The sequence below is a fragment of the Dama dama genome, chromosome X, assembly GCF_033118175.1.
Source record: "Dama dama isolate Ldn47 chromosome X, ASM3311817v1, whole genome shotgun sequence".
Taxonomy (NCBI): Eukaryota; Metazoa; Chordata; class Mammalia; order Artiodactyla; family Cervidae; genus Dama; species Dama dama.
The window spans coordinates 103868435-103887333 of NC_083714.1; the positions used below are offsets into that span (position 1 = coordinate 103868435).

Sequence of the window (18899 nt, forward strand, 5' to 3'; positions counted from 1 at the left end):
ATTTGAATGAGATCCTTGCTGGATAGAGTAATCTTGGTTGTAAGTTTTTCCTTTCATCACTTTAAGTATATTTTGTCCCTCACTTCTGATCTGCAGATTTTCTGTTCAAAGATCAGCTTTAGCCTCATGGGGATCTCCTTTTATGTTATTTGTTGTTTTTCCCTTGCTGCTTTTAATATTTGTTCTTTGTATTTAATTTTTGTTAGTTTGATTAATATGTGTATTAGCATGTTTCTCCTGAATTTATCCTGAATTGATAGGAGTTCAATTCAGAGAATGGGACACTCCGGGCTTCTCATATTTGGGTGGCTATTTCCTTTTCTATGTTAGGGAAACTCTTAACTACAATCTCCACAAATACTTTCTCATACCCCTCCTTTTTCTGTTCTTCTTCTGGTATTCCTATAATTGGAATGTTGGTGCACTTAATATTGTCCATGAGGTCTCTGACACTGTCGTCATTTCTTTTTATTCTCTTTTCTTTCCTCTGATCTGCTTCCGTTATCTCCAACTTCCAGCTCACTTATTCATTTTCCTGCCTCAGTTATCCTGTTATTAGTTCCTTTGTGGGTATTTTTAATCTCAGTTATTGTGTTGTTCATTGCTATTGTCTATTCTTTATTTCCACATCCTTGTTAAACATTTCATATATTTTCTTTTTTTAATTAATTTATTTTTTATTGAAGGATAATTACTTTACAAAATTTTGCTGTTTTCTGTCAAACCTCAACATGAATCAGCCATAGGCATACATATATTCCCCCCTTTGAAACTCCCTCCCATCTCCCTCCCCATCCCACCCCCTCTAGGTTGATACAGAGCCCCTGTTTGAGTTTCCTGAGCCATACAGTAAATTCCCGTTGCCTATCTCTTTTACATATGGTAATGTAAGTTTCTATGCTACTCTTTCCATACATCTCATCCACTCCTCCCCTCTTCCCATGTCCATAAATCTATTCTCTATATCTGTTTCTCCACTGTTGCCCTGTAAATAAATGCTTCAGTACCGTTTTTCTAGATTCCGTAAATATGTGTTAGAATACGGTTAGAATATGGTATTTATCTTTCTCTTTCTGACTCACTTCACTATGTATAATAGATTCCAGGTTCATCCACCTCATTAGAACTGACTCAAATGCATTCCTTTTTATGGCTGAGTAATATTCCATTGTGTATATATGCCACAACATCTTTAACCATTCATCTGTTGATGGACTTCTTGGTTGTTTCCATGTTCTAGCTATTGTAAGTAGTGTTGCAGTGAACAATGGGATACATGTGTCTCTTTCAATTTTGGTTTCCTCAGGGTATATGCCTAGGAGTGGGATTGCTGGGTCATATGGTGATTGTATTCTTAGTTTTTAATGGAATCTCCATGCTATCGTCCATAGTGTTTGTATTAATTTACATTCCCACCAAAAGTGCAAAAGTGTTCCCTTTTCTCCACACCCTTTTCAGCATTTACTGGTTGTAAACTTTCTGATGAGGGCCATTCTGATCAGTGTGAGGTGATGTCTCATTGTAGTTTTGATTTACATCTTTATAATAATGAGTGATATTGAGCATCTTTTCATGTGTTTGTTAGCCATCTGTATGTCTTCTTTTGAGAAATGTCTATTTAGGTCTTTTCCCCACTTTTTGATTGGGTTGTTTGTTTTTCTGCTATTGAGTTGTATGAGCTGCTTGTATATTTTGGAAATTAATCATTTGTTAGTTGTTCATTTGCTATTATTTTCTCCTATTCTAAGGGTTGTCTTTTCACCTTGCTTATAATTTCCTTTGCTGTGCAAAAACTTTTAAGCTTAATCAGGTCCCACTTGTTTATTTTTGTTTTTATTTCCATTACTCTAGAAGGTGGGTAATAGAGGATCTTGCTTTGATTTTTGTCAGAGTGTCATGCCTACGTTTTCCTCTAAGAGTTGTATAGTTTCTGGTCTTACATATTGGTTTTTAATCCATTTTGAGTTTATCTTTGTGCATGTTGTTAGGAAGTGTTCTAATTTAATTCTTTTATGTGTAGCTGTTCAATTTTCCCAACACCATTTGTTGAAGAGGATATCTTTGCCCCATTGTATATCCTTGTCTTCTTTGTCAAAAATAAGGTACCCATAGGTGCATGGGTTTATTTTTGTGCTTTCTATCTTGTTCCATTGGTCTATATTTCTGTTTTTGTGTCAGTACCATACTGTCTTGATGACTGTAGCTTTGTAGTATAACCTGAAATCAGGAAGCTTGATTCCTGCAGCTCCATTCTTCTTTCTCAAGACTGCTTTGGCTATTGGTCTTTTGTGTTTCCATATGAATTGTGAATTTTTTTGTTTTAGTTCTGTGAAAAATGCCATTGGTAATTTGATAAGGATCACATTAAATCTGTAGATTGCATTTGGTAGTATAGTCGTTTTCACAATATTGATTCTTCCTATCTAGGAACATAGAATATCTCTCCATCTGTTTATGTCATCTTTGATTTCTTTCATTAGTGTCTTATAACTTTCTGTGTGCAGTTCTTTCATCTCCTTAGCTAAGTTCCTAGATATTTAATTCTATTTGTTGCAATGGTGAATGGCATTGATTTCTTAATTGCTCTTTCTGATTTTTCATTGTTAGTATATAGAAATGCAAGTGATTTCTGTGTATTGATTTTCTGTCCTGCAACTTTGCTAAATTCACTGATTAGCTCTAGTAATTTTCTGATACTATCTTTAGGGTTTTCTGTGTACAGTATCATGTCATCTGCAAACAGTGAGAACTTTACTTTTTCTTTTCTCATCTGGATTCCTTTTATTTCTTTTTCTTCTCTGATTGCTATGGCTAAAACTTCCAGAACTATGTTGAATAACAGTGACAAAAGTGGGCACCTTGTCTTGTTCCTGATGTTAGGGGGAGTGCTTTCAATTTTTTAGCATTGAAAATAATGTTTTCTGTAGGCTTATCATATATGGCCTTTACTATGTTGAGGTAGGTTCCTTCTATGCCCATTTTTTGAAGAGTTTTAATCATAAATGGTTGCTGAATTTTGTCAAAGCCTTTTTCTGCATTTATTGAGATGATCATATGGTTTTTATCTTTCATTTTGTTAATATAGTGTATTACATTGTTTGATTTCTGTATACTGAAGGATCCTTGCATACCTGGAATAAACCCAACTTGATCATGGTATATGAGCTTTTTGATGTGTTGCTGAATTCCTTTTGCTAAAATTTTGTTGAGAATTTTTGCATCTATGTTCATCAGCGATATTGGCCTGTAGTTTTCTTTTTTGTTGTTGTTGTCCTTGTCTGGTTTTGGTATAAGGGTGTTCGTAGCCTCGTAGAATGAATTTGGAAGGGTTCCTTCCTCTGCAATTTTTTTGAAAAAGCTTTAGAACAGAACACACTAGCTCTTCTCTAAATGTTTGATAAAATTCTCCTGTGAAGCCATCTGTTCCTGGGCTTTTGTCATTTGGCGGATTTTTGATCACAGCTTCAATTTCAGTGCTTGTAATTGGGTTGATCATAATTTCTATTTCTTCCTAGTTCAGTCTTGGAAGATTGAACTTTTCTAAGACTCTGTCCATTTCTTCCAAGTTATCTATTTTATTGCCATTTAGTTTTTCATAATAGTCTCTTATAATCTGTGGTATTTCTGTGTTGTCTGTTGTAACCTCTTCTTTTTCATTTCTAATTTTGTTGATTTGATACTTCTCTATCTCTCTCTCTCTCTCTTTTTTTTTTTTTGATGAGTCTGGCTAAGGGTTTGTCAATTTTGTTTATTTTCTCAAAGAACCAGGTTTTGTTTTAGTAATCTTTGCTGTTGTTCCTTTAATTTCTTTTTCATTTATTTCTGCTCAGATCTTTATGATTTCTTTCCTTCTACTAATTTTGGTTTTTTTCTCCTTCTTTTTCCAGTTCATTTAGGTATAAAATTAGGTTGTCTATTCAATGCTTTTCTTGCTTCTTCAGGTAGGATTGTATTGCTATAAACTTCCCTCTTAGAACTGCTTTTGCTGCATCCCATAGGTTTTGAGTTGTTGTGTTTTCATCGTCATTTGTTTCTAAAAATTTTTTTATTTCCCTTTTGATTTCTTCAGTAACCTCTTGGTTATTTAGAAACATGTTATTTAATATCCATGTGTTTGTGTTTCTTATAGTTTTATTCTTGTAATTGATATCTAGTCTCATAGCGTTGTGCTCAGAGAAGATGCTTGATATGATTTCGATTTTCTTAAATTTACTGAGGTTTGATTTGTGACCCAAGATGTGGTCTCTCCTGGAGAATGTTCCATATGCACTTGAGAAGAAGGTGTATTCTTCTGCATTTGGATGAAATGTCCTGAAGATATCAATGAGATCCATCTCATCTAATGTATCATTTAAGACTTGGGTTTCCTTATTAATTTTCTATTTTGATGATCTGTCCATTGGTGTGAGTGGTGTGTTAAAGTCTCCCACTATTATTGTGTTACTGTCAATTTCTCCTTTTATGTCTATTAGTGTTTGTCTTATGTATTGAGGTGCTCCTATGTTGGGTGCATAGATATTTGCAATTGTTATGTCTTCCGCTTGGATTGATCCCTTGATCATTATGCAGTGTCTTACCTTATCTCTTGTAATCTTTATTTTAAGGTCTATTTTGTCTGATATGAGGATTGATACTCCAGCTTTCGTTTGCTTTCCATTTGCATGGAATATATTTTTCCGTCCTCTCACTTTCAGTCTATATGTGTCTTGAGGTCTGAAGTGGGTTTCTTGTAGACAGCATATATATGGGTCTTGTTTTTGTATTCATTCAGCCAGTCTGTGTCTTTGGTTGCAGCATTTAATCTATTTACATTTAAAGTAATTATTGATATATATGTTCTTATTGCCATTTTCTAATTGGGGTTGATTTTTTAGATCCTTTTCCTTCTCTTGTATTTCTTGACTATTTAAGTCCGTGTAACATTTGTTGTAAAGCTGGTTTGGTGGTACTGAATTCTGTTAACTTTTGCTTGTCTGAAAAGCTTTTTATTTCTCCATCAATTTTGAATGAGATCCTTGCCAGGTACAGTAATCTTGGTTGTAGATTTTTCCCTTTCAGTATTTTAAATATATCCTGCCATTCCCTTCTGGCCTGCAGAGTTTCTGCTGAAAGATCAGCTGTTAAGCATATGGGGTTTCCCTTGTATGTTACTTATTGCTTCTCCCTTGCTGTTTTAATATTCTTTCTTTCTGTTTAGTCTTTGTTAGTTTGATTAGTATGTGTCTTGGCATGTTTCTCCTTGGGTTTATCCTGTGTGGGACTCTTTGTGCCTCTTGGACTTGACTGACTATTTCCTTTTCCATGTTGGGGAAATTTTCAACTATAATCTCTTCAAAAATTTTCTCATACCCCTTCTTTTTCTCTTTTTCTTCTGGGACCCCTATAATTCAAATGTTGGTGCATATCCTCAGCTCTTTTCATTCTTTTTACTTTACTCTGCTCTTCAGAAGTAATTTCCAGCTCACTGATTTTTGTCTTCCAGATCAGTAATTCACTCTTCTGCTTCAGATATTCTGCTATTGTCTCCTTCTAATGTATTTTAAATTTTAGTAATTGTATTGTTTGTCTCTGTATGCTTATTCTTTAATTCTTCTAGGTCTTTGTTGATTGATTATTGCATTTTCTCCGTTTTGTTTTCAAGGTTTTTAATTATCTTTACTATCATTATTCTGAATTCTTTTTCAGGTAATTTTCCTATTTCCTCTTCATTTATTTGGACTTCTGTGTTTCTAATTTGTTCCTTCATTTCTGCAGTATTTCTCTGCCTTTTCATTTTTTCTAAGTTATTGTGTCTGAGGTCTCCTTTTCCCAGGCTTCAAGGAAAGTTGAATTCTTTCCATGAAGAAGGTTGAATTTTTTCTTCTTTATTGTTTCTGCCCTCCTACATTTGGTCCAGTGGTTTGTGTGAGCTTCATATAGGGTGAGATTTATGCTGAGTTTTTGTTTTGTTGTTTGTTTTTTCCTCTGATGGGCAAGGCTGAGTGAGGTGGTACTCCTGTCTGCTAATGATTTGGCTTGTGTTTTTGTTTTGTTTGTTGTGTAGATGTGGCATCCTGCACAGGTGGTTGTGTAATGCTGGGTCTTGTATTCAAGTGGTTTCCTTTGTGTGAGTTCTCACTATTTAATACTCCCTACTGTTAGATCTCTGGGAGTCTAGCATCTTGGAGTCAGTCCTCCCACTCCAAAGGCTCAGGGTTTGATCTCTGTTCAGGAATGAATATTCCAAGAGTGGTTTGTTATGGCATTAAGGGAGAGTAAAACAAATATCAAAAAATGAGAAAGCAAAGATGAACCCCAGACAAATGACAGTTACAAAATCAGGCATATAATAAGTTAAGTAATGGAATATACACATATACATATACACCCATGATCAAAGTGAAAACAGTCCAACAATAATAAAGTATAGTAGATTGATCTGGTGAACAAAGAAAATTAAAAAAATATATATTTACCATTTAACAACAAAACTAACTTAAGCACAAACTGGAAAACAAAACTAAGGCAAGGTGCCAAGTGGGGAATAAAGCAATGAAAACAAAACTAACAAATATGTTGAGAGGAAAGGAAAGAAAGAAAAGAAAGAATAGATATGCAAAGTTGAATAAAGGTAGATGAAGAAGATTTATATACATTAAAGATTAACTACAAGGGGGAAAGAACAATAGGAAAGGCAAACAAAGGAATAAATGTAGAAAACTATAATAGGTTTTAAAAATTAAAAATTAAAGTTATAAAAAAGAGAAAAGAGAAAAAAAAAGAAAGAAAAAAGGGGAAAAGAGGGAAAACTCCACAGAAATGCAAAAGCCCAATGTAAAGGCAGAGGTTTATAACAGTAATAGAAAATGTGACTGAATATACACATCTACATATACATCCATAAGCAAAATCAAAACAGTCCAACAAAAATTAAGTACAATAGATTGACCTGGTGAAGAAAAGAAACCAAAAGTGATATCTACCAGAACAAAACTAATTAAAGCACAAACTGGAAAATAAAATTAAAGCAAAGTGACAATTGGGGAATAAAGCAATGAAAATAAAACTAACAAATATGTTGAGAGGAAAGGAGAGACAGGAAAGAAAGAATAGACATGCAAAGTTAAATAGAGGTAGATAAATAAGATTTATATGCAATAAAGATTAACTGCAAGGGTAAAAGAACAGTAAGAAAAGCAAACAAGGGAATAAATGTAGAAAAAAATAATAGTAGGTTTAAAAAATTAAAATTTAAAATTAAAAAAAGAGAAAAGAAAAGAGAAGTCCACAGAACTGCAAAAGCCCAATGGAGAGGCAGAGGTTTATGACAACAATAAAAAATGTGACTGAGGAAAATGAAAAAAGCTCAAAAGCTTAATTTGTTTTATCAGCGCCAATAAAATTGACAACTACAACAGAGGAGAAAAAACTCCAAAATAATCTACAGAACAAGTCAAAAAAAAGAATAATAAATATTTTTCTTGAGTCACTGCTGTCAGAGTCCTTTTCCACGCTGGGAATCACCGTCCACCTTACCTCCCTAGGATGCCCTTCAACACTGTACTGCTCTCTGGACCTGCTGTGGGGGCTGCTCAGATTCTAATCTGATCCCACTCTTACATGTTCTTGCCTCCAGTGTCCACAGCTATCAGAGCCAGTGTGTTTTCTTTTGTGGGAGCTCTCAATGGCCTTTTATATATTCTGTAGACACAGAGTCTGCCTAGTTGATCTTGTGGATTTAATCTACAGCTTGTATAGCTGGTGGGAAGGTTTTGGGTCTTCTTTCTTAGTCACACTGCCCCTGGGTTTCAATTGTGGTTTCATTTCCACCTGTACAAGTGGGTCGTCCGCTGGGGTTTAGCTCCTGAGGCTGCCCTAGAGGGCTTGGGTTTTCCCCTGTGAGGGCCAGGTATGGAAGTGGTGCAGCTTCTTGGGTCGCAGGGGTTCTGTCAGCACCAGGTACTCAGGGGGCTGATGGTTAGAGCAGCAGGAAATACAGTGCTCTAGAAGGGTATGGCAACCAGTATTGGCCAATACGCTCCAGTATTCTTGCCTGGAGAACCCCTTATCTGGCAGAGAAGCCTGGCAGGCCACAGTCTACAGGGTCACAAAGAGTCGGACAGGACTGAAGTGATCCTGTGCGCATAAATACAAGACTTGTTCTTTCTTTTTTGCGTGTGGCAGCTCTGCCCCAGTGAGAGTTGAACGTGAAGGTAGTGCAGTTGCTTGGCTTGCAGGGACCTTGGCAGCATCAAGCGTTCGGGGACACAGGCTGCCTCCATGGCAGGAGTTATGGCCCTATCAGAGTCTTTTATCGAGCCTCTTGTAGTTGATGATCAGAAGGCCTCTTTGTCCTGTCTTTCTCCGTCTGCCCGTTCAGGCACTTAAAGGGATCCCTTGCCTGGGGCCCTTCTCTGTTGTTCAGCACTTCAGGCACATAAAGGAGCCCCCCTGACTGGGGTCCTACTCTGTAAATTGGTGCATCAGGCACTTAAAGGGTCACCCTGGGTGGGGCCGTACTCTGTAGTTCAGTGCATCAGGCCTTTGATGGGCCAGGCTCTCTATTGTTCAGCTGCCGGATGCTGGGGTGTGGAGAGAGAGGGGCTATGATGATGGCTCCACCCGCTACACGTGACTCAGCGGTATCGCCTTGCTTCCATGGATGTCTGGCTTTCCTCCACATGCATTTCCCACCACGATCCACTCCCTCACATCCTCTCGATCCATCTTTCCACAGTCAACAGCCCTTGCACTGGGATTGTTCCACAATCTCTAAACTCCAGCTCCCAGCCGCTGCCCCTTCCAGGAGACCATGTTCCTGAATAGTGTATGTATGGCTGTGGCAAGAACTGTCTGATTCTCATTCCATTTAGACTGCCACAGATCAGCTATTTCACTCTCAGCCTTAAATGTTTCTTCTCTGACTCAGACAATTGTCCCGCTATGGGGATCGGACCCCTGCTTCAGTTCCCCCACCAGCCAAGGGCAAGTACAGCCTTACTAACATTCCTGTTTCTCCCCCTAGCTCCTTCATCCTACCGAGTTTTGCATGGTTCCATATATTCTTTTCCACTGGTCAGGTACTCCTGTCTTCTCTCAGCTGTTGTTCTGTATGCACTTCTGTGTCTGAAGGTGTATTCCTCATGTATCTGTGGAGATAGATGTACTCCATGTCCACCTACTCCTCTGCCATCTTGTTCTCCCTCATGTATCTTCTTGATCCGTGTCTCCAGTCTCTTTATCTGTGCTTCCATTTTATTTTCAAGATTTTGAATAGTCTTTACTATTATTACTCCGAATTCTTTTTCAGGTGGACTGCCTATTTCCTCTTCATTTGTTTCATGTTGTGGGTTTTTACCATATTCCTTCATCTGCTACATGTTTATTGTCTTCATTTTGTTTAATTTAGTGTGTTTTAGGTCTCCTTTCTGCAAGGTGGAGGGCCACAGTTTCTCTTAATTGTAGTCTACCTTCTATGGGTCGGCTGGACCAGTGCATTGTGAACATTTCTTGGTTTGGGGGACTTGTACCACTGTTTTCATGGATGGAGCTGGATCTTGTCTCTCTGGAGGACAGCTGTGTCCAGTAGTGTGTTTTGGGATGTATTTGGGCTTTATATGGCTTTAGGCAACCTGTCTGCTAGTGTGCAGTTTTGTATTCCTGTTTTGCTGAAAGATTGGCATGAGACATCAGGCACTGGAGCTTGCTAGCGTTTGGATGGGACTTGGTCTTAGTGTTGAGATGGAGGCCTTTGGGAAAGGTCTTTCTGATTAATATTCTTTGGGGTTGGGAATTGTCTGGTGGTCCAAAGCCCTGAACTTGGTTCTCCCATCTTGGGGTTTTAGGCCCAGTTGCTTACCGTGGCAGCAAGACTTCACAGGCCACATAGCACAGAAGACAAAACCCCAAGACTAGTGGTGAAAGCAACAGTCAACAACCTAGAACCCCCAAAGAAACTCACACTCAGGTGTCACTTTTCCCTCGCTCTTCACTTTCAGGTTAATGTACTGGAATCTTTCTTTCAGATTGGGCCATTCGGTGCCTAATTCTCCTTCCAGCATGTTACCATGCCTTTCTAATCACCTGCTGAGGTAATTTTCCTTTGTGATCAGTCTGGTTTCACCTGCTCACAGGTTCCACATGCAGGGGTGTGGCATTTGTTACTTCAGAACCATTTCTTTATCCTTTAAGTTACCTGCCTGAGAAATCAAGTTTTTATGATTTAGAATGGTTTTCTGTGTTTGATGTAATCTTTATTAGGTCTTTAATTACTTAGGAAAATTGGGTGTTTTTAATATTAAAAGAGCTAAGGATTTTTTTTGTTTGCCTTATAAGCACATAACCTTCTAAGAGAAGCAGACGATATTAAGATGAGGTGGCAAGAATACACAGAACTATACCAAAAGGATCTTCATGACCCAGACAACCATGATAGTGTGATCACTCACCTAGAGCCAGACAACTTGGAGTGTGAAGTCAAGTGGGTCTTAGGAAGCATCACTAGGAACAAAGCTAGCTGAGGCTATGGAATTCCAGCTGAGCTATTTCAAATCCTAAAAGATGATGCTGTTAAAGTGCTGCACTCAATATGTCAGCAAATTTGGAAAACTCAGGAGTGCCCACAGGACTGGAAAAGGTCAGTTTTCATTCTAATCTCAAAGAAGGGCAATACCAAAGGATGTTCAAACTACCACACAGTTGTACTCATTTCACATGCTACCAAAGTAATGCTCAAAATTCTCCAAGTTAGGCTTCAAAAGTACGTGAACTGAGTACTCCCAGTTGTTCAAGCTGGATTTAGAAAAGGCAGAGGAACCAGAAATCAAATTGCCAACATCTGCTGGATCATAGAAAAAGCAAGAGAGTTCCAGAAAACATCAGTTTCTGCTTCATTGACTATGCTAGAGCCTTTGACTGTGTGGATCACAACAAACTGGAAAATTCTGAAAGAGATGGAAGTACCAGGCCGCCTAATCTGCCTCCTTAAAAACCTGTATGTGGGTCAAGAAGCAGCAGTTAGAACTGGACAACAGACTGTTTCAAAGTTGGGAAAGGAGTACATCAAGGATATATACTGTCACCCTGATATTAAACTTATATGCAGAGTATAGCCTGCAAAATGCTAGGCTGCATGAAGCACAAACTGGAATCAAAATTGCTGGGAGAAATATCAATAACCTCAGATATGCGGATGACACCACCCTTACCAAAGTAAAGAGGAGCTAAAGAGCTTCTTGATGACTGAAAGAGGAGATTGAAAAAGCTGCTTAAAACTCAACATTCAAAAAACTAAGATCATGGCAACCAGTCCCATCATTTCATGGCAAATAGATGGGGAAAACAATGGAAATAGTGACAGACTTTATTTTCTTGGGCTCCAGAATCATTGCAGATGGTGACTGTAACCATGAAATTAAAGACCCTTGTTCCTTGGAAGAAAAGCTGTGACAATCTTAGACAGTATTTTAAAGAGCAGAGGCATTACTTTGCTGACAAAGATCCATATAGTCAAAGCTATGGTTTTTCCAGTAGTCATGTATGATGTAAGAGTTGGACCATAAAGAAGACTGAGTGCTGAAGAACTAATGCTTTTTAACTGTGGTGTTACAGATGACTGTTGAGTGTCCCTTGGACTGCAAGACCAAACCAGTCAATCCTAAAGTAAATCAACCCTGAATATTCATTGGAAGGACTGATAAGTTGAAGCTCCAATACTTTGGCCACCTGATGCAAAGAGCCAACTCATTAGAAAAAACCCTGATGCTGGGCAAGATTGAAGGCAGGAGGAGAAGGGGATAACAGAGGATGAGATGGTTGGATGGCATCCCCGACTCAGTGGACATGAGTTTGAGCAAGCTCTGGGAGACAATGAAGAACAGGGAAGCCTTGTGTGCTGCAGTCCATGGGATCACAAAGAGTCAGATATGACTGAGTGACTGAATAACAACAACCATCTATATTAATGTTTGAAATTTTTCATAACTTGTATTAAATTGATAACCATCTACCTGTGATCCTATTTAGTCAACTGTTCAATCTTTTTGACAATTTTGAAACTTCTCAAAATAAAATTCTGAATTTAGCCTTTTCATCTGCAAACTAACTTTGAGGTTTCCCAGAAGCCCCCTGGAAAATCTTGAAGGATTTTTCTCTCACTTTGTAAAACAGAGGTGTTTTAGGTTTATCTGATATGTCAAATTACATGAAGAGCATTGTCAAAAAGGAAGTAATGATGAACTTTCTTTCATTATATGTGTACAGATATATATTTTTAATGTAGATATTTCAAAATTAACATGAAGTTCATAGAAACATGTTGATATTCTTGTTGTTCAGTTAGTATATTAACATGTTGTATGCTACAGAAATAACTAAATTTCCTACACAAATTAACTTACATCAGATCTTTAGCCATGGTCATTTTTTTATCTTTCATCATTTTCAGTTACTGCCATATTGTAATTATTCTCTGAAAGTATTTAGAATTAGCTGCAAATAAGAATGCTCCATGATGACATGCCTTCAATAACTTGAGGACCATACCACTGAACTGTGTAAGAATTTCCAGAACTAATGAAGAAACTTATGAATTCATATATTTCCCAGCTTGAGATCAAGAAAAATAAGAATTAATTACATTTGACTAAATGAACTGACATGTATTTTTGGAATTTTTAGAATGTGACTTCTTGTTTGAAATATTGCTGGTTAAAACATTAAATATTTTATTTTCCAGATTTAAGGAAACATGTTTTCCTCTTAAGCTATCTATCTGCTGTGGTGTCCTTAGTCACTCGGTTGTGTCTGACTCTTTGTGACCTCATGAACTGCAGCTCATCAGGCTCATCTGTCCATGGGGATTCTCCAGGCAAGAATACTGGAGTGGGTTGCCATGCCCTGCTCTAGGAGATCTTCCTGATCCAGGGATCCAACCCAGGTCTCCTGCATTGCAGATGGATTCTTTACCATCTGAGCCACCAGGGAAGCCCAAGCATACTGAAGTGAGTAGCCTATACCTTCTCTAGGGGATCTTCTCAACCCAGGAATCGAACTGGGATCTCCTGAATTGCAGGTGGATTCTTTACCAACTGAGCTACCAGGGAAGCCCAAGCTATCTATAACTTAGAGTAATTTGGTAAATCATATCTTTGTAAACAAAAGTCAACCTTTTTATCATTTCCTCTTAACTGATACCTCAAGAATTTGGAAACTCTTAGTGAATATTCTTATTTTAATGGAAATATCGTTATTTGCATCAATTCAGTTAGAGTCTGTTCTCCTTGTAACAGAACACAATTGCAAACATTAGTTTATTACCAATGCTTTGAAAGGAATGTTATATTTTAGAATGATGTACAATAAATCAGATGACCACTGACTTTAAGGCACCAGTGCTTATAAAGCCAGGCTTCCCAGGTGGCTCAGTGGTAAAGAATCCACCTGCCAGTGCATGAGACAGAGGAGAACTGGGTTCAATTTCTTGGTCAGGAAGATCTGCTGGAGTAAGAAACAGCAACCAGCTCCAATACCCTTGCCTGTAAAATCCCATGAAAAGAAGAGCCTAACAGGCTACAGTCCATTGAGTTACAAAAGGTTGGACATGAGTGACTGAGCAACTGAGCACACAGGCATGCTTATGAAGTCACCCCTTAGAAAAACTGTCTATACCTGGACTGTAGGCTTTCTTGCCTTACAAATGAGTAAGGAATGTCACTTCTTGGCAGGTTTAGGAAGCTCGAGATATTTCAAAGACCTGAAGAAAGAGAAATACACTTAAATCTATAGGTATTTCAGGCTAAGTCTGGTGATGAGTTTTTGCCTTGTTTTCTTAGTCTTAAGAGGCTTTTAAAAGCCCAACCTGAGATTCCGTATGTAAAGCTCCAGTAAAGCAAACTTAAAAAGGGCCCATGTGGGCAGTCGCTATGCCTCACTTATGTAAAGAGTAAAACCAAGTCTAATGAAACTAACTCATTTTGTAAACAAATTAGTCTTATGAATACTTTGATTATCTTTGATAAAAATGGAGGTGATTGCAGAAGGAACTTTTTTTTTTTGGTGGCTCAGTGGTTTACTTTTTTCTATTTAAATTATTTATTTATTTTACTTTACAACATTGTATTGGTTTTGCCATACATTGACATGTACACCCATGGCGGAACTTTTTTAAAACTGAAAACTATGGTGTACCCATGTGGATTTCATCTTGCACATTTTGTCAGTCCTTACCAAATCCTTCTTTTCTCCTGTATCCTGCTACAACTGTCCAAATAAAAGTTTCCACTTTTTCCCCCCTCCTGACTTAGAATCATTCAGGACTGAAACTGTCCTTTGCTTAAAGTCTTGCAAGGTGAAACTGATGACTTGTCATAAAGTTAAATAATTGCCACATCATTTTTAAAATAGGCAGCCTTTGAGCCTACTGCTGTATGGACAACTCAAAGTTTACCAGAACACCTGATTTTTCCTCACAGTGTTTTTGCCTTCCACAGACTACTTCTTGACTATAAATACCCACTTTTCTATCCTGTGTTTGGAGTTGAAACCAATCTCTGTCCCCCATTGTAAAAACCCATTGTAGTTGTTGTTATACCTATCTCAACTGTCCTGAATAAAGTCTGTCTTACCATCTTTAACAAGTGTCACTGAATATTATTTTCTTTAATAGTTATCAAGACACATTGTTTGGTATTTTAAAACTGACTTGAAATTGCTTTGCTCCCTCTTTTATTGTCTTAACACTTTTACAGGGGCAGTCAGTAATAACCTGCATTTCCTTTTGTCTTAGATCCATTGTCCTATCTGCATTTGTGATGAGGATACAATGAAGGGGTTATTATAGAATACATTCCTTTACATTTGTCCAATTGGATATGCTGAACTTATATAAAATTAACATTTGGTATGCCAATGCATGTGAAAATCCAAACTTATATTCCTTCAGTTTTTTTTTTTTTTTGGTTTATGCAACTTTATTGAAGAAAAATAAATCAATTACTAGCAGAGCTATTAGTTGATCACTCATCCATTGACAACTCGCATCATTTATTCAGTGCTATATTAAACAGTGTATTAGAAGATAGATTAAATAAGAGCTCCAAGCCTCATAACAATTTAAGTGAAAATTACAAAATATTTGAGATGCTATTTTGGAATAGAAAGGGTGTTTGACTTCCAATTTCTATTCTCTGTAGAACAAGAACAGGTCATTCTTTTATTGACATGCATAAAATACATCACATTTTCTGTTCTGCTGATGCTATAAATTCAATACCAATTCTCCAGCCACATCAGTTATGAGCATAAAGTATATCATGTAACCTCAAACCTTTAACAGTGGAAGGCTTAAATGGATGCTGCTAGAATAATGCTGCTTCCTATGATGTGATAACTCAGCATCTTTCTCCCTCCCTCTCAGATGATTCTTCAGCATGTTAGAACAATTAGGAATGGTTGTAGTCTCACAACCAAGACACAGGCCACATAATACACATGCTCCATTAAGAAAAAAAATCCTAGAGGAAAACATAGGCAAAATACTCTCTGATGTAAATCAAAGCAGCATCCTCTATGACCCACCTCCCAGAGTAATGGAAATAAAAGCAAAACTAAACAAATGGGACCTAATTAAACTTAAAAGCCTTTGCAAAACGAAGGAAACTATAAGCAAAGTGAAAAGACAGCCTTCAGAATGGGAGAAAATAATAGCAAATGAAGCAACTGACAAGGAATTAATCTCAAAAATATACAAGCAATTCCTGCAGCTCAATTCCAGAAAAATAAATGACCCAGTCAAAAAATGGGCCAAAGAACTAAAAAGACATTTCTCCAAAGAAGACATGCAGATGGCTAACAAGCACATGAAAAGATGCTCAACATGACTCATTATCAGAGAAATGCAAATAGAAACCACAATGAGGTACCATCTCACGCTGGTCAGAACGGCTGCTATCCAAAAATCTACAAACAGTAAGTGCTGGAGAGGGTGTGGAGAAAAGGGAACCCTCTTACACTGTTGGTGAGAATGCAAACTAGTACAGCCGCTATGGAGAACAGTGTGGAGATTTCTTAAAAAACTGGAAATAGAACTGTCATATGACCCAGCAATCCCACTGCTGGGCATATACACCGAGGAAACCAGAATCGAAAAAGACACGTGTACCCCAATGTTCATCACAGCACTGTTTATAATAGCCAGGGCATGGAAGCAACCTAGATGTCCATCAGCAGATGAATGGATAAGAAAGCTGTGATGTATATACACAATGGAATATTACTCAGCCATTAAAAAGAATACATTTGAATCATTTCTAATGAGGTGGATGAGACTGGAGCCTATTATACAGAGTGAAGTAAGCCAGAAAGAAAAACACCAATACAGTATATTAACACATATATATGGAATTTAGAAAGATGGTAACAATAACGCTACATGCGAGACAGCAAAAGAGACACAGATGAATAGAACAGTCTTTTGGACTCTGTGGGAGAAGGCGAGGATGTGATGATTTGTGGTAATAACATTGAAACATGTATATTATCATATGTGAAACAGACTGCCAGTCCAGGTTCAATGTATGAGGCAGGGTGCTCAGGGCTGGTGCACTGGGATGACCCAGAGGGATGGGGTGGCGAGGGAGGTGGGAGGGGGGTTCAGGATGAGGAACACATGTGAACCTATGGCTGATTCATATCAATGTATGGCAAAAACCACTACAATATTGTAAAGTAATTAGCCTCCAACTAAAATAAATATTTTTTTAAAGAAAGAATTAACACCAAAAAAATAAAGACAATTCGGAATCTTGGACAACTGTTCTCTTGTAACTACTTTAGCTTCTAAGAGCAGTTATTGTCCAAAGCTGGAAGAACTTAAGTCTTCTCAGATGGGCATGTGAATGAATGGAGGGAGGTAGACAAAAAATAAAATTAAAAAAGATGAGGTCTAAAAGGGAAGCAGTCAGATAGGAAAAAAAAAGGAACAATAATTTATAAGTTTATTACAGCTATAATGCAGGTTATTCTGACTTTAAGATAGCATTACATGGCATACTGCTGACTCCATTCCTGAGATATTCTGTTGTACTTATCTCTGTTTTATAGATCTGTGCAATTTCTGGCACTAGGGGGTCATCTGGGTTTGAATCACATAGCAGTGAACAAATGGATATAAGAACTTTAGAAATAGTTAAAGCAGGAGACCATTGTGATTTTAGAATATCAAGACAAATGCTGCCATTACTTTAATATTTGGATGATAAATTCTTGTAAATGCAACCTTAGATGGTTTGAAAGGGTAGTCTGAAGGAAAGTGAATTGTCAAAAATACACCGCCTTGAAATGGCTGTTATTAGGTCCCATAATCATGGCTTGCAAATGAAATATATCATCTCCAAAAGGACCTGCATGTGCTACAGGGTCACGGGCCAAATCACTAAGTTCCTTATTAATCCATTTCAGTACCATAGTCTGTGCCATAATCTGTCTCCTCACTATCTCAGTGCATGCTCAAAGGTCCTGCCAAAACCCTTGATTATACCAGCAGCTGGGAAGGATTGTCTCTTGCTCTCCCATCGGTTCTGCCAGACACAGGCGCTTGGTATTAAGGAGGTGGAACTCGCGAGAATCTCAAAGCTGGTTAACAGGAGCTGTAGCGCTGCAATGACTAAAGGGCAATTTTGTGCATTCCGATAGGGGCCCGTCTCCTTTTTTCAGTTTTATTATAGTAATTGAGGAAAGTATTAAACTTTTTTCTCAAAATGTAGCCTTTAAAAACATGAGCAAATATCAAATCTGACTTTTGAAAATATATATTTCATAATGCTATCTCTTTTATGCTCCTCTTAATTTTTTTCACCACCACTCCAGCCTTTTCAAACACACACCGTATATAGTCTTCTTCTTTAGGAAACATTTATAGACAGGAAGCTGGAAAATAAAACCAATAAATCTAATCCTGTCTACCATCTATTTTCATAAATAAAGTTTTATTGGAACACAGCCACATACCATCAGTTACATGTATCTATAGTTACTTTTGCTACAAAGACAACTGAGAAGTTGTGACTAAGGCCATATAGCCTACACAGCTTAAAATATTTACTATTTGCTCATTTTAAAAGCTTTTCAGGCCTATTATAGAACACTGAGATATTGTTAAGCCTTCTTTATCTCTAAGAATATCCTTTGTAAATGATTTTATATTGCATAATTTTATTGGGCTGCCTGTTTTCTTTTAAAAATTTTAATAGCACATCACAATGTAAGAAAAACTGAAGAATTAAACTTTAAGAACTATGCTAATGCCTACCTAAGATTTGTTTTAAGAATTAAACAAATATGAAATGTCTAGAGCATAAAGGTTGGATTATCATAAATCTAGAGATAAAATCAGGTCTTCCACTGGAGATGAATTTAGATTGTAAATGGGCAAGTCACCCTTGTAGGATCTTTAAGGATTATTCCAACATGGTAGTGAAAACTACACTCATAAAAGAGTATAAAAATAAAGGATTTATTACATACAGGTTCTAGAAAAGAGATGTATGGCACATCACAGGATTTGAGAGGAGTGCCAAAGTAAAGAACTCGACTTAGCAGATAGGGAGCTGAGAGAGAGAGTAAATACTGCTGGGCAAGTGCCTTTAAGGGTTGAGGTGGAGTATGAAAGCAAAAGGCATGAGAAAATTTCACTGGTGTATTTATATGTCCTGAGATCATAGACAGGGGGGGGCAAAAAGGGGAACTTATAGCTAGAAACAGTTTTGGTGCACCCGAACATCTAGAAGTGTTCACAGCCCAATGCTGAGGAATCAAGATAATGTGAAGTTTTTAAAATGTACAATATGAAATTACACTTTGGAAAAACAATTTCATGGTAAGAAAGAAATACAGAAGAGGTCTAGGCCTACCTACCTAGAGCT

At 37.4% G+C, this 18899-nt stretch overlaps 1 protein-coding gene and 1 pseudogene across 1 annotated transcript in view; one reads left to right on the forward strand and one right to left on the reverse strand.

Moving 5' to 3' along the window:
• Window positions 1-14602, forward strand: part of NBDY (negative regulator of P-body association) — a 96966-nt gene extending 82364 nt beyond the window's left edge. Inside the window, exon 5 of the transcript XR_009692037.1 lies at window positions 10315-14602. The gene's annotated coding sequence lies outside the window, so the exon portion shown is untranslated. The remainder of the gene's footprint in view (window positions 1-10314) is intronic.
• A 2414-nt stretch (window positions 14603-17016) lies between these two features.
• LOC133051502 (ubiquitin-conjugating enzyme E2 D3-like) lies at window positions 17017-17723 on the reverse strand (annotated as a pseudogene).
• Window positions 17724-18899: the final 1176 nt, after the last annotated feature.